A 13859-nucleotide genomic window follows, 5' to 3' on the forward strand; every position below is an offset into this window, starting at 1 on the left:
TTGATTTATCTAGAGAAAATCAAAACTCGAGTGGGATTTAATTGACTATTACACGATTAGAAGAAAGTATATAAAGATTAGAAGTAACGAAGTACTCCAATACAATAAAATATTAATTGACTTATGAAAATACAACTGTCTTCAAATGTATTATTGTACCATCTCAACATTACAAATATTACGCTAGATGCATGCTAGATGGCAGTAGTGAGCAATGCCTTCTCGTCGAGAAGTTCTTGATCTATTATACACGATGGCAATGTTACTAGTCAGGAAGACTTTGTGGATTCAGTTTCATTTTTATTAAAATGCAACATTCCACTTCAATTATCCGAATCCCAGTAATCAACGTCACTTGGCAGATGATTTTCAATAAATCTTAATATTAAACAATCTCTGATACGTGACTATCCATAATATCATATAGCATAAGCTATAACATAACCTAACTAATATACACAAGTGTTAGAAAAGTTTTAATTAACGACGATGACATAAAAAATAAACATGAATAATTTTAAAAGGAATAATTAATGAATGTACAATTTTCAAATTTGAATGTGGTTGGTGGTTCAATTGATGTTATATTTTACGTGTGCGTAATAGAAGTGGAACTCATTGATTTAGGCCTACATGATGTATTCTACTTATTCAGGATTTCCGAATGGTGCTCTTCATTTATTTGTAAATCGGATTTCAGAAGATGCATAGGTATGATCAGTGATTTTTATTAATTCTTGTTCTTGAATGCCAATGCGAGTCATATTTGAAACTGCTGTGCATCGACTGGAGTGATTTGTAATTATATATATATATTTTGACGTCCAGACCAGCGCAATTTCAAATGTTGGCAAACAAAGAAACAAATGCTAGGGACGCGATAAAATAAGCAGCCATGATTGGTTGAAATACATCCTTTCGTACCGTTTTATTGGTCAAAAGTTGTATGACGTAGTAAGAGTGTAATAGTCATGCAATACGTACTGTACGTTCAAGCTACAAGCTGAAGCTTTCTGTGTATTATGTATATTTATTGTTATTTAAAAAATGTGTTATAGGCACACCTATGTCTATTTTTATTTACAACATTGCAAAAAACAACGTATTTGGGAAGAAATAGGCTAAGTAGGCCTATTGTATAGGTTATACACGTTTCATGCTCTGGGACCGGCAGACATTGGCCACTGTCTGCTTCTTCACCGGCTGATTTCAGGGCTTCGTAGGAGCTGCTGTTTTCATTGCAAACATTTGTATAGGTTCGGTGCATTCGACTAGTTTGTCGAGTATTTTTTCATAGGTTATCTGTATGTGAGAGTGTGATGAACTGGTCTAATGGGAAAAGCGTAGAGTTGACTGAAGAATACAGGAATTATCCTGGTCTGTGGCGAGCCTCAGAACCGAATTATAAGGACCGTCAGAAAAGGGGGAGGGATGCCCATCAATTTTTAAGCAGATATGTATGAGCTGGGATTTACAAAAGCAATCAACTATAAAATTAAAAGTTTCAAATGCCACTATCATAGGCTTCACGGAGGAGCGAAGAAAACCGAATTAATTAATTTATACAACTTGATCACACAACTTTTAACACTATATCACTTGGAATATAAAGTACCGTATACATACATATGCCTCCACGTGTTAAATAACTAAGTTACCTTGTTGACTAGTTTCAGCCTGTGAGTTATCCTCAGAACTGGGTGGTCTTTGCGCTTTCTGATTGCGTTTCCTGTGGGGGTGTGTTTGTGTAGTGTAATGTGGAATCAAAAAGTGTGTTCTGAAATTGAGTTATGTGTTGAGGATTTGATGCGGGTGTGTTTTTGTGTGTCTGTATATTCCGTATTGTTCTAGTGTGTTTAGTTTCTGTCTGGTTTTTCGGTTGGAGATATAGGTTTTCCATGTCTGTGTTTCTGTTGCTGTAGGTGTGGTTGGCTTTTGTGATGTATTCTGCGTATGTGGAAGTGGTTTGTTATTTGATCATGGCTGTGATGTGTTCTTTGTGACGTGTTTGAAATGATCTGCCTGTCTGTCTGTATACACCTGTCTCATTGTTAATTTATTTACCTATTTATTTATTTAGTTATTCACTTAATTATTTATTCACGTATTTATTTTTTATATACATATATTCCCTTATGTATTTATTTGATCACTTATTTATTTATTCATTTATTTAATCAATTAATTATTCACTTATTTATTCATTAATGTATTTATTTACTTATTCATTCGCTTGTTTATTTAGTCATTTATTTATTTATTTCTTTATTTAACCACTTATTCACTCAGTTATTCACTCAATTACTTAGTCACTCACTTATTCATTCACTTACATATTCACTCATTTATTCATTCATTCATTCATCCATTCATTCATTTTTAATTTCTCTTAAAGCAAGTACACAGATAGGTTTGGAAGTAAATCTCGAAAAGAACATGTATAAGATTTTGTCTCGTGACCAGAACATTTTACGAAATAGAAATATAAAAATTGAAAATGTATCCTTCGAAAAGGTGAAAAAATTCGAATATCTTGGAGCAAGAGTAACAAATATAAATGACACTCGAGAGGAAATTAAACGCAGAATAAATATGGGAAATGTCAGAAATTATTCGATTGAGAAGCTTTTGTCATCCAGTCTGCTTTCAAAAAAACTGAGTTAGAATGAAAAAGAAAAAAAAAAAAAATGTAACCGGTTGTTCTGTATGGTTGTGAAACTTGGACTCTCACTTCGAGAGAGGAACAGAAATTAAGGGTATTTGAGTTGAATGGTTTCTCTCATTGAATGGTTTCTTCCGAGGTTTTCCCCAGCCGTGGGACTGAAGCCGTATGGTCTATGGCGAGTCCTCAGCATCACTTCATTTCACCCCCTTGATTTGATTACCTGGTTGGGTTTTTCCGAGGTTTTCTCCAACCAAAAGGCAAATGCCAGGTAATCTTTTGGCGAATCCTCGGACCTCACCTCATCTCACTACATCTCACCAAAATATTATAAAAAATTGCACGAAATTGTAAAAATTGTAGAAAATTACTAAATTGTGAAACTAAAAATTGTAAAATATTGTAAAAATTTGTAAAAATTGTAATTGTAATATTGTAAAATTCTGACTTCTCATCTTAAAGCTTCATTGCTTACGTAAGATCTATGGAATAAAATAAATGAATGAATGAAATGAGAAAAGGTGTCTTAAGAAAAATATTTGGAGCTAAAATGGATGAAGTTACAGGAGAATGGAGAAAGTTAAACAACGCAGAACTTCACGCATTGTATTCTTCGCCAGACATAATTAAAAACATTAAATCCAGACGTTTGAGATGGGTAGGGCATGTGGCACGTATGGGCGAATCTAGAAACGCATACAGAGGGAAAAAAGACTTTTGGGGAGGCCGAGACGTAGACGAGAGGATAATATTAAAATGTATTTGAGGGAAGTGGGATATGATGATAGAGACTGGATTAATCTTGCACAGGATAGAGATCGATGGCGGGCTTATGTGAGGGCGGTAATGAAACTCCAGGTTTCTTAAAAGCCATTTGGTTTATTTGCCCTCCTGTCCCTACCGTTACGTATTATACTCTGTCCCGATAATCCAATTAATCATAAATAATTTTCACCAGATAATTATTGGGCTCTTACTGGAAAAAAAGGAGCTTGATTGCAGAAAATAGACTTTTATTCTATTGTCTTATTTCTTTTTGTTTATTGTAATGTTTCACAGTAAATTAATTTAGTAACATAATAATAATTAAAAAATCTTACTTTTACTTGAGTTTAGAGAGTCTTCACGATCACTGGGAAAATTTCTTTCATAGCGTAAAATAGTATTACCTGACAATTTGAAAGTGAATCTTAAATTTGGAACGCTGTCACCAGTGGCTGAAAACCTTACACACATGACCAGTGTGGTAACTGCTGAAATTGCTTCATGGAAAAAAAATTCTTCCTGGTCCAATCAATTGTAATTTAATTTCAAAATCTGATCTTGACATACACGTAATTTAAACAAAAAATGATATTTCGGCCAACTCACTTCCTCAATCATGATTCTAGTTTCACTCCTTCCTTTGTGATATTTGCTTATCCAAAATGAATATGTGCGCAAATAGAAATGAGTTGTGTGCAAGAAAATCTGCAGTTTCAACTGGCAACTGCTGTTTCCCTCTCATTATTCCTGCGCAGTTGCAATAGTGGAAACGTGGCTTTACTGTAGAACATCATCATTGTGATCTGGAGGAGTAGTACATCCATTCTTAGAGACTACTATAACACTGCTTCAATGACACGTTACCTTCCCTACTGATGTGGAGCTGCGCTTGAGCGTGGTTTCGATTCCCGCTTCGGCTGATTAACTGACTTTGTTTTCTCAAGTTTTTCCGAACTGTAAGCAGAATGTCAGCTAATCACATGGCGAATTTTCGAACTCATATTCTTCAAAAGACATCTCATTGTGACTAATCCCATCGACGTTAACTAATCTTGTAGCTGATACAATGTCGTTAAATAACCGGCTACAAACTTCTTATATCAGCCAGGGAATACAACATGTTACAAAAACATTTTCTTAGAGACTAATCCTGTTGCTCCAAGACAAAATGTCATTTTTGCAGTCTTTCAGGAGCGAGAATTAGAAAGTTTGAACGACTTGTTTAAAATCATAGTATCATGTTTCTTACAAGTTGGTTAGAAATTTATAGAAATACGATATACATGTCATATTTTGCCACAATAAAGATGGGCCTAACATTAGGATGCACAGCATAGACTACAGAAAAGTCTCATTTTCGCCAAAAATTGATTCATCACATTTGCCTGGGAATCACAGAATTTCTGTACTGCCTATAGGCTATGTTGAAGCATTATCTCTTAATATTTTCCCAGGTGTGTTCCATAGCACCCAACACTGAAGGTATTATTGACGAAAAAAAAAGTAAAAAAAAAACTAATCTATCCCTGAAGAATGGAAAAATGATCTAACCTACAACTAACTTAAAATCTATAATAAGAAGTGTAAAAGTCACAATCAATGATGATTCAGTTTCAAATGTTATATTGTCACTTTCACTCAGCTACTTTGAGAGCTTTTTTATGAAACATCCGTCCCATTGTCACTCAGTTACTCTAAGATTTTGGTAGAATTCATGAAATTGGGGAGGAATGAACTTGCACATATGCAACAAATCCACTTTCTTTGCTTTCTTTATTGCCATATCTTCATTGTACAGTTGAGCTATAACTGTTGGGAGTGGAATTAGCTTATTACGTCGTTTGTGGGTTTCCAAGATCTCATAGGTTTGCCATGGTTGAAGAATATTATGGCTTGCTCGAGTTCTGAGTCTATTTGGCTTCTCTTCTGAAAACTGGATCCAAAAGCATGAAGTAATCTTAAATTTAGGATCTCTTTTAAGCATGCCAGCTATGAGTGAGAGATCAAAAAATCTTCTGTGTCCATATAGTATGCGGAAAATCCCTGTCGCAGGGATAAAAACTATGTCCACTAACCAACAACTTCTGATCAATGGTTGTAAAATATGTATTCCTAATGAGGTAATGATAGAGAGCTAAGCATCGCCAGTTATTATTCTGAGCGATGCAACGATCGTATGTTAGTTTGTAGAAGTTCTGGAATAACTGTTTCTTCATATCAGGAAGAACCTCTACACACTGATTACGACAGCGGCATACAGTAGCATAAAAAGTGTGATAATAATAATAATAATAATAATAATAATAATAATAATAATGATAACCTGTATTGTACAAAAATCAACATACAGCTTACACTTCAAATAAGTGTGAAAGCAAAATATTTTTGTAAAATTAATACTATTTTCTCCCTCCTAGTTTTCAATAAATTTTCATATTGGAAATAATGTGTATTCGACAAAACATGTTTTTAAAAATGGTTTCACGCGACGTAATATGTGTATGTTACCATGTTGCCTAAATATTTAATAAAATATTACCAATGAGTCGGACTACAGATCTGAAAAGTAATAAAAACAGCTTGTAATAAAAATTGCGGTTACATCAGTGTTCCACTCACCGATTCTGATACACATTTTCCCGACACAAAATACCCTTTTCTACTCATATATGGCTTCCCAGCATTCCTTAAGGCTTTATTCTTATTATCCTTCCATTCATGAATGTTTATTTTGCGCTTCCGGCCTTTATTGAATTGTTTTTCAGCACTAATACTCACAGCTTGTTTCCCTACTTCCGTCATTTTAGAACAGATAGATCACTATTCGCCGGAATCCCAATATTGAAACAAAAAAACTAACCTTTGAAAGAGAAATTATGTCACTTTACGTCCGCCAGGCGATGGCATTTCTTTGATAGATCACTATCCCACTGAACACTCATCTTTCGATTTTTTGTTGGTTAGATCTCTTTTCGGGGTAACTATTCAATTATTAGAAAAGGAAGAGGCAAAAATTAGTAAAATAAACCAAGTCAATATTGATAGTGGATGATTTCCGAGTGCCATTTAGTATTCAAATTTATTTTAAACCTTTTAAAAATATTTTTCGTAAGTCATGTGCAAAGTATGTTGGCTAAATTTTATTCCCAGAAACGCTTGCGCGGCGATTACAAATTTCATTGGTGCTAGGTATTGTATTCCCAGCAGGATGTGTGCGGCGATTATTTAATTTGATTGGTGTTTGTTGCATAATTATATTGAATTCCCAGCAACACTTGCGCGGCGACTACAAATTTCATTGGTGAAATGTATGTTGGCTACATTTTATTCCCAGAAACACTTGCGCGGCGATTACAAATTTAATTGGTGCTAGGTATTGTATTCCCAGCAGGACCTGCGCGGCGATTATTTAATTTGATTGGTGTTTGTTGCATAATTATATTGAATTCCCAGCAACACTTGCGCGGCGACTACGAAGTTGATTGGTGAAATGTATGTTGGCTATATTTTATTCCCAGAAACACTTGCGCGGCGATTACAAATTTCATTGGTGCCAGGTATTGTATTCCCAGCAGGACCTGCGTGGCGATTATTTAATTTGATTGGTGTTTGTTGTTTAATTATATGAATTCCCAGCAACAATTGCGCGGCGACTACAAATTTCATTCGTGCAATATATGTTGGGTATATTTTATTCCCAGCAACACTTGCGCGGCGATTACAAATTTCATTCGTGCAAGGTCTGTAGATTACATTGTATACCCAGCAACACCTGCGTGGCAATTACTTAATTTGATTGGTGCAAGGTTTCTAGGATACATTGAATTCCCAGCAACACTTGTGTGGCGACAACAAATTTGATTTGTGCAATGTATGTTGGCTACATTTTTTTCCCCGACAACACTTACGCCGCGATTACAAATTTCATTGGTGCTAGGTATTGTATTCCAAGAAGGACCTGCGCGGCGATTACTTAATTTCATTGATGTTTGTTGTATAATTACATTGAATTCCCAGCAACACTTGCGCGGCGACTACAAATTTCATTGATGGAATATCTGTTGGCTACATTTTATTGCCGACAACACTTGCGCGGCGATTACTAATTTCATTGGTGCAAGGTTTGTTGGGTATATTTTATTCCCAGCAACACTTGAGCGGCGTGTACAAATTTTATTGGGGCAAGCTTTGTTGGGTATATTTTATTCCCAGGAACACTTGCGCGGCGTCTACAAATTTCATTGGTGCAAGGTTTGTTGGGTATATTTTATTCCCAGCAACACTTGCGCGGCGTCTACAAATTTCATTGGTGCAAGGTTTGTAGGGTATATTTTATTCCCAGCAACACTTGCGCGGCGTCTACAAATTTCATTGGTGCAAGGTTTGTTGGGTATATTTTATTCCCAGCAACAATTGCGCGGCGTGTACAAATTTCATTGGTGCAGGTTTGTTGGGTATATTTTATTCCCAGCAACACTTGCGCGGCGTCTACAAATTTCATTGGTGCAAGGTTTGTTGGGTACATTTTATTCCCAGCAACACTTGCGCGGCGTCTACAAATTTCATTGCTGCTAGGTTTGTTGGGTATATTTTATTCCCAGCAACACTTGCGCGGCGTATACAAATTTCATTGGTGCTAGGTTTATTGGGTATGTCTTATTCCCAGCAACACTTGCGCGGCGTCTACAATTTTCATTGGTGCTAGGTTTATTGGGTATGTTTTATTCCCAGCAACACTTGCGCGGCGTCTACAAATTTCATTGGTGCTAGGTTTATTGGGTATGTTTTATTCCCAGCAACACTTCCGCGGCGTGTACAAATTTCATTGGTGCAGGTTTGTTGGGTATATTTTATTCCCAGCAACACTTGCGCGGCGTCTACAAATTTCACTGTTGCAAGGTTTGTTGGGTACATTTTATTCCCAGCAACACTTGCGCGGCGTCTACAATTTTCATTGGTGCTAGGTTTATTGGGTATGTTTTATTCCCAGCAACACTTGCGCGGCGTCTACAGATTTCATTGGTGCTAGGTTTATTGGGTACATTTTATTCCCAGCAACACTTGCGCGGCGTCTACAAATTTAATTGGTGCAAGGTTTGTTGGGTATATTTTATTCCCAGCAACACTTGCGCGGCGTGTACAAATTGCATTGGTGCAAGGTTTGTTGGGTATATTTTATTCCCAGCAACACTTGCGCGGCGTCTACAAATTTCATTGGTGCTAGGTTTATTGGGTATGTTTTATTCCCAGCAACACTTGCGCGGCGTGTACAAATTTCATTGGTGCTAGGTTTATTGGGTATGTTTTATTCCCAGCAACACTTGCGCGGCGTCTACAAATTTCATTCTTGCAAGGTTTGTTGGGTATTTTTTATTCCCAGCAACACTTGCGCGGCGTGTACAAATTTCATTGGTGCAAGGTTTGTTGGGTACATTTTATTCCCGGCAACACTTGCGCGGCGTGTACAAATTTCATTGGTGCGAGGTTTATTGGGTATGTTTTATTCCCAGCAACACTTGCGCGGCGTCTACAAATTTCATTGGTGCAAGGTTTGTTGGGTATATTTTATTCCCAGCAACACTTGCGCGGCGTGTACAAATTTCATTGGTGCAAGGTTTGTTGGGTATATTTTATTCCCGGATACCCTACAACAGTATGGCCAGGTTAGAAGACAATACAAACTACTGATAAAAGAGAAAAAAAAGCAGCGCACGTAGAGAAAGAGGGCAGAAGACTTGTCACACGCAGTTAATCGACAAGTTTGAGAAGCTGAGAATAAACGTAATTCCTTCTGCTCCTTACAACTGAATCATGGCCCTGATCACGTATCATGGTTTAAAATAATATAATTGTTCGTACGTGGACGGTTAATTCAATTCATTCCTAAATATTGTAAATTTAATTAGTAACAACAATGTAATTTATTCGCCACAACAATAATTCCTTTCTACAATTCGCCTTAAACGCTCTCGTCAACAATTGAATTTTCACTCAACACAGTATTCGTTATAGCACTCCACTGACGGCAATGACAATTTACTTGGACTATTACGAACAACAATGAACTGTTAATCTTAACTAATATTTACAAAGCAGTATTTACAAATCAGAACTATCAGTTCACAGTTCTTCTAGCTCGGTCACTCGAGTTCACAGTATCTCGAACCACAGACCTCCAGAGACAGTTCACTGTACTCGAACTCAGGTCCCTCCAACTGCGGTCCACTGCACTCGAACTCAGGCCTTCGGATGCTGACGCAGATGCGGACGCACACTCGAGTCGAACTCCGGTACACAAGACTGGCTTGCTTGCTCTGGCTTTCTCACTGACTGGCTGACTAATCAACTGAAAACTGAAAACTGCTGTCGTTCCTTCGCGTCCGTAATTTATAACCACAGCGACGTAGCCTCGAAGGTTCCACGCGTCTCTAGAGATGGCACACCAGAAAAAGCCAGAGCCCTCTCCTCTCTACCAGCACCAGATGCGCGCGCAAACTCGTCGCGTTGACGTAATACACCCTCTCTTTTCTCTCCACCGCGCGACGTCACTCAATGTTCCGTGGAGCCTGTGCGATCTGCTTTCTTGCGGGACGCTGGTCGTGAGTTCGAATCTCACGTCGCTGTCACAATATGTTTATAAACCATTGGAACTCTATATTTCCTGTGAGAAGAGTCAAAATTGTAGGGCATATCTCGTAGGGTACATCGCGTGATGAACTCCTCTCCCTATTTCCTGAGAAATTAACTATTTTTCCATTCCGCAAATTGGGGTAAACTCGGCCGCTGAGGTAAACTTAAAAATAAAAAAGGGGAAGATTTAAACCTTAGTTTGACAGACATTGATTTATGAAGTTCATTATTTTTCTTTTTTTTTATTATTATTATTTTGAGTTGCTAATAGTGCTGATATTATGGTTTAAATTTTTATGGAAAGTTTACCGCATTTAAATTACATTTCCAGTTTTCACACATAAGCTTAATTTTAACTTACCCTACCTATATAATACGTAATTTACATGCACTTACTGTTATTATGACGTAGGTGAGAACAAATGAATACACAACTTTGTTGAAAAAATTGTAACTTCAATTAACTCAGAAAATGTAGGCCTAATTTTATTTTCAGAGCAGAAGTGGTGTAAGTCAAAAATGGGTAATGAGGGTTAAAGTAAACGTTCTGTAAAATACAGCGCAAAGTAGCAATTAATATTGAATTTATTTAAACTATTAGTAGTCAGTGAATAGCACGAAGGATATATTAATTGCTACTTTGCGCTCTGTTTTACAGAATTTTTACTTTAAACCTCATTACCTAATTTTGACTTATACCACTTCTGCTCTGAATGGCTCAAATAATCACTGGTAATGTAAAATCAACACCAATAACAGTCATGCAAATTATTACAGAAAAGATTGCTTTTTATATTAAATTTAAAAAGGCTCTTTTATTTCTTGAGAACTTAATACGTCTGCCACATGAATCTACACCAACACAGAAATTTATCGACACAGTCTGGATTTATTCAAGAAGTGAATATTTTGCAAAAGGATTATAATACGCCATGAATTCTTGAAAAAATTAACACCATAATCCCTACTTGAATGCAATTTAGCATTCAACTTTTGAAAAATGTAAAGAAAAAAAAACACGAATGCAAAAATTATGGAATTACTTGCATTAAAAACTGTAGGCCTAGATACATTATCCAAAATCGGAATGGTTACACATTTACACATGATCTCTGCAAAACAATAATATACTGTAACAGGTATTTACTTTGTTTTTATTTAAACTCTCCTTCCTGACATACAAATAGGTAACTGATAACTAATAAATGTTTTATAGAACACAATACGTAGGCTACCTACAGCGTGGATTATAGGTTATGACTGAGTTATGATTTTCTCTTGGTCTTTAGGGAATCTGAAGAACGACAAATTCGGAGATTTAAACTTGTTGTTACTGCAATTTTCGTCATTGCACACATTGCCTTTATTCCGACGCATGATTAAAACGTTATTATAACATCTCGCATACCTTTAAAGCATGTGCTGGCTGTATCAACCCTATGACCAGTGCCTTGCCTGCCGCTTGAGCGCTAGTGTCGTGAATGTTGGCAAAAAGTGTTGAAGTTGCGCGACTGTATATATTAGACTGTGCTACAACCATAATAACAGAAGCACAGGATTTCCCAAAAATTACAGAAGAAGAAGTCACTGCAGCAATACGGAGTCTAAAATGCAAAAAAAGCCGCAGGTCCAGACGCAATCTTCAACGAGAATTTAAAAGACACTCTACCAATCTGGAGGGAAACATGGGCAATGCTATTCAATAAGTGCCTGGAGACAAGCAAATTCCTGAAGTATGGAGGACGTCGACAATCAAAGTCCTCTACAAAGGGAGAGGAGATACAATGCTACCGGACGCTTATAGGGGCATCGCTCTAGAGAATGCTGCTTTCAAGATCTTCACCAAAATCATCACACAAAGTATCTCGGAACTTGCAGGAAATATAATACCAGAAGAGCAATTTGGTTTCCGGAAAGAAGATCAACGCTCCAGGCTGTCACAAAATTATTACAAGTAATAGAGGAAGCTCTACGTCATGACAAGGGGAAACGATACGTAGTTTTCATAGACTATAAAAAGGCCGTCGATCTGCTAGATAGACAGATATTAGTTTCAAAGCTGGAGACCAAGTTTGGACGGAATTATCTCACTAACATAATAAGGAATATGTTAGAGTATAATGTGGTGAACATAAGCGACAACCTAAGGACATCAAGACTCATCACGCAAACAAACGGTGTGTTGCAGGGAGATCCCGTCAGCCCCCTCTCTTCAACCTAATGACAGCGGACGTGATAGAAGCAGTTCGCGGAGGTGGACAGACGGACGTATACGTGTATGCGGACGACATGGCCTTAACAGCAGCAAATGTGGAGGATCTGCAATCGTGCTTCGATAGATTGAATGACTGGGCGAATAACAACGGACTTCATATAAACACAGAAAAGACTAAGGTTATGATATTTCGCAAAGGAGGTCGGATATCGAGGAATGATATAATCCAGCATAACCAAGAGCCACTAGGAGTAGTCAACTCGTTCAGATACCTCGGAGTGATCTTCCAAACATCAGGGACCTGTTTTACTATGCATGTAAAGGAGAGGTCAGTGGCCGCGATCAGGGCAATAAGCGACATAAAGCACCTACAATCACTGTCGTTGGAAACAGCAATGAAGCTATTCAGGGCGAAGATAATGCCAGTACTGACGTACGGGGTTCAAATAATCTGGCAGTACTTAAAGAAGAAGGATCTGGAGATGCTAGAAAGTGTTAAAGCCACCTTCCTGAAAAGAGCCCTGGGAACATCAAAATATGCACCGTCGAGGCTTATATACATACTTTCAAGGGAAACCTTCCTGATAGAAGACCTCAGAACGGACTACTTACTGCCATCTACCAGCGGCTACGAGCAGCTTCTAACGGAAAGAGAAGAGAAAAGACGCCAGATTCCGGACGGGTTCTACAGCACCGGAGCCGTGATAGACAGGAACTGGATGGGACCAAACCAACCATTGCGACATGTGGTGACGAGACTATCAATTCATGGCTACCACCACAGACTGTGCAACAGATCAGGCTTCCATACTGCTGACGGAGATTGCGTGTGCAAATTATGTGGTGAACTATGTCGGCAATATCACATACTGACGTGTCAGACGGCAGACAAATCAATCACTGAGATAGGAAAAAGTGATATTTACTAGTATCTCTAACAATGCACACTCGTGCGCATTTCTCTCATTATTATTATTATTATTATTATTATTATTATTATTCCCAGCAACACTTGCGCGACGTCTACAAATTTCATTGGTGCAAGGTTTGTTGGGTATATTTTATTCCCAGCAATACCTGCGCGGCGTGTACAAATTTCATTGGTGCAAGGTTTGTTGGGTATATTTTATTCCCAGCAACACTTGCGCGGCGTCTACAAATTTCATTGGTGCAAGGTTTGTTGGGTATATTTTATTCCCTGCAACACTTGCGCGGCGTCTACAAATTTCATTGGTGCAAGGTTTGTTGGGTATATTTTATTCCCAGCAACACTTGCGCGGCGTCTACAAATTTCATTGGTGCAATATATGTTGGCTACATTTTATTCCCGACAACACCTGCGCGGCGATTACAATTTCATTGGTGCTAGGTATTGTATTCCCAGCAGGACCTGCGCGGCGATTACTTAATTTGATTGGTGTTTGTTGTATAATTACATTGAATTCCCAGCAACACTTGCGCGGCGACTACAAATTTCATTGGTGCAATATATGTTGGCTACATTTTATTCCCGACAACACTTGCGCGGCGACTACAAATGTCATTGGTGCAAGGTTTGTTGGGTACATTTTATTCCCAGCAACACTT

Source organism: Periplaneta americana, chromosome 12 (genome assembly GCF_040183065.1).
Source record: "Periplaneta americana isolate PAMFEO1 chromosome 12, P.americana_PAMFEO1_priV1, whole genome shotgun sequence".
Taxonomy (NCBI): Eukaryota; Metazoa; Arthropoda; class Insecta; order Blattodea; family Blattidae; genus Periplaneta; species Periplaneta americana.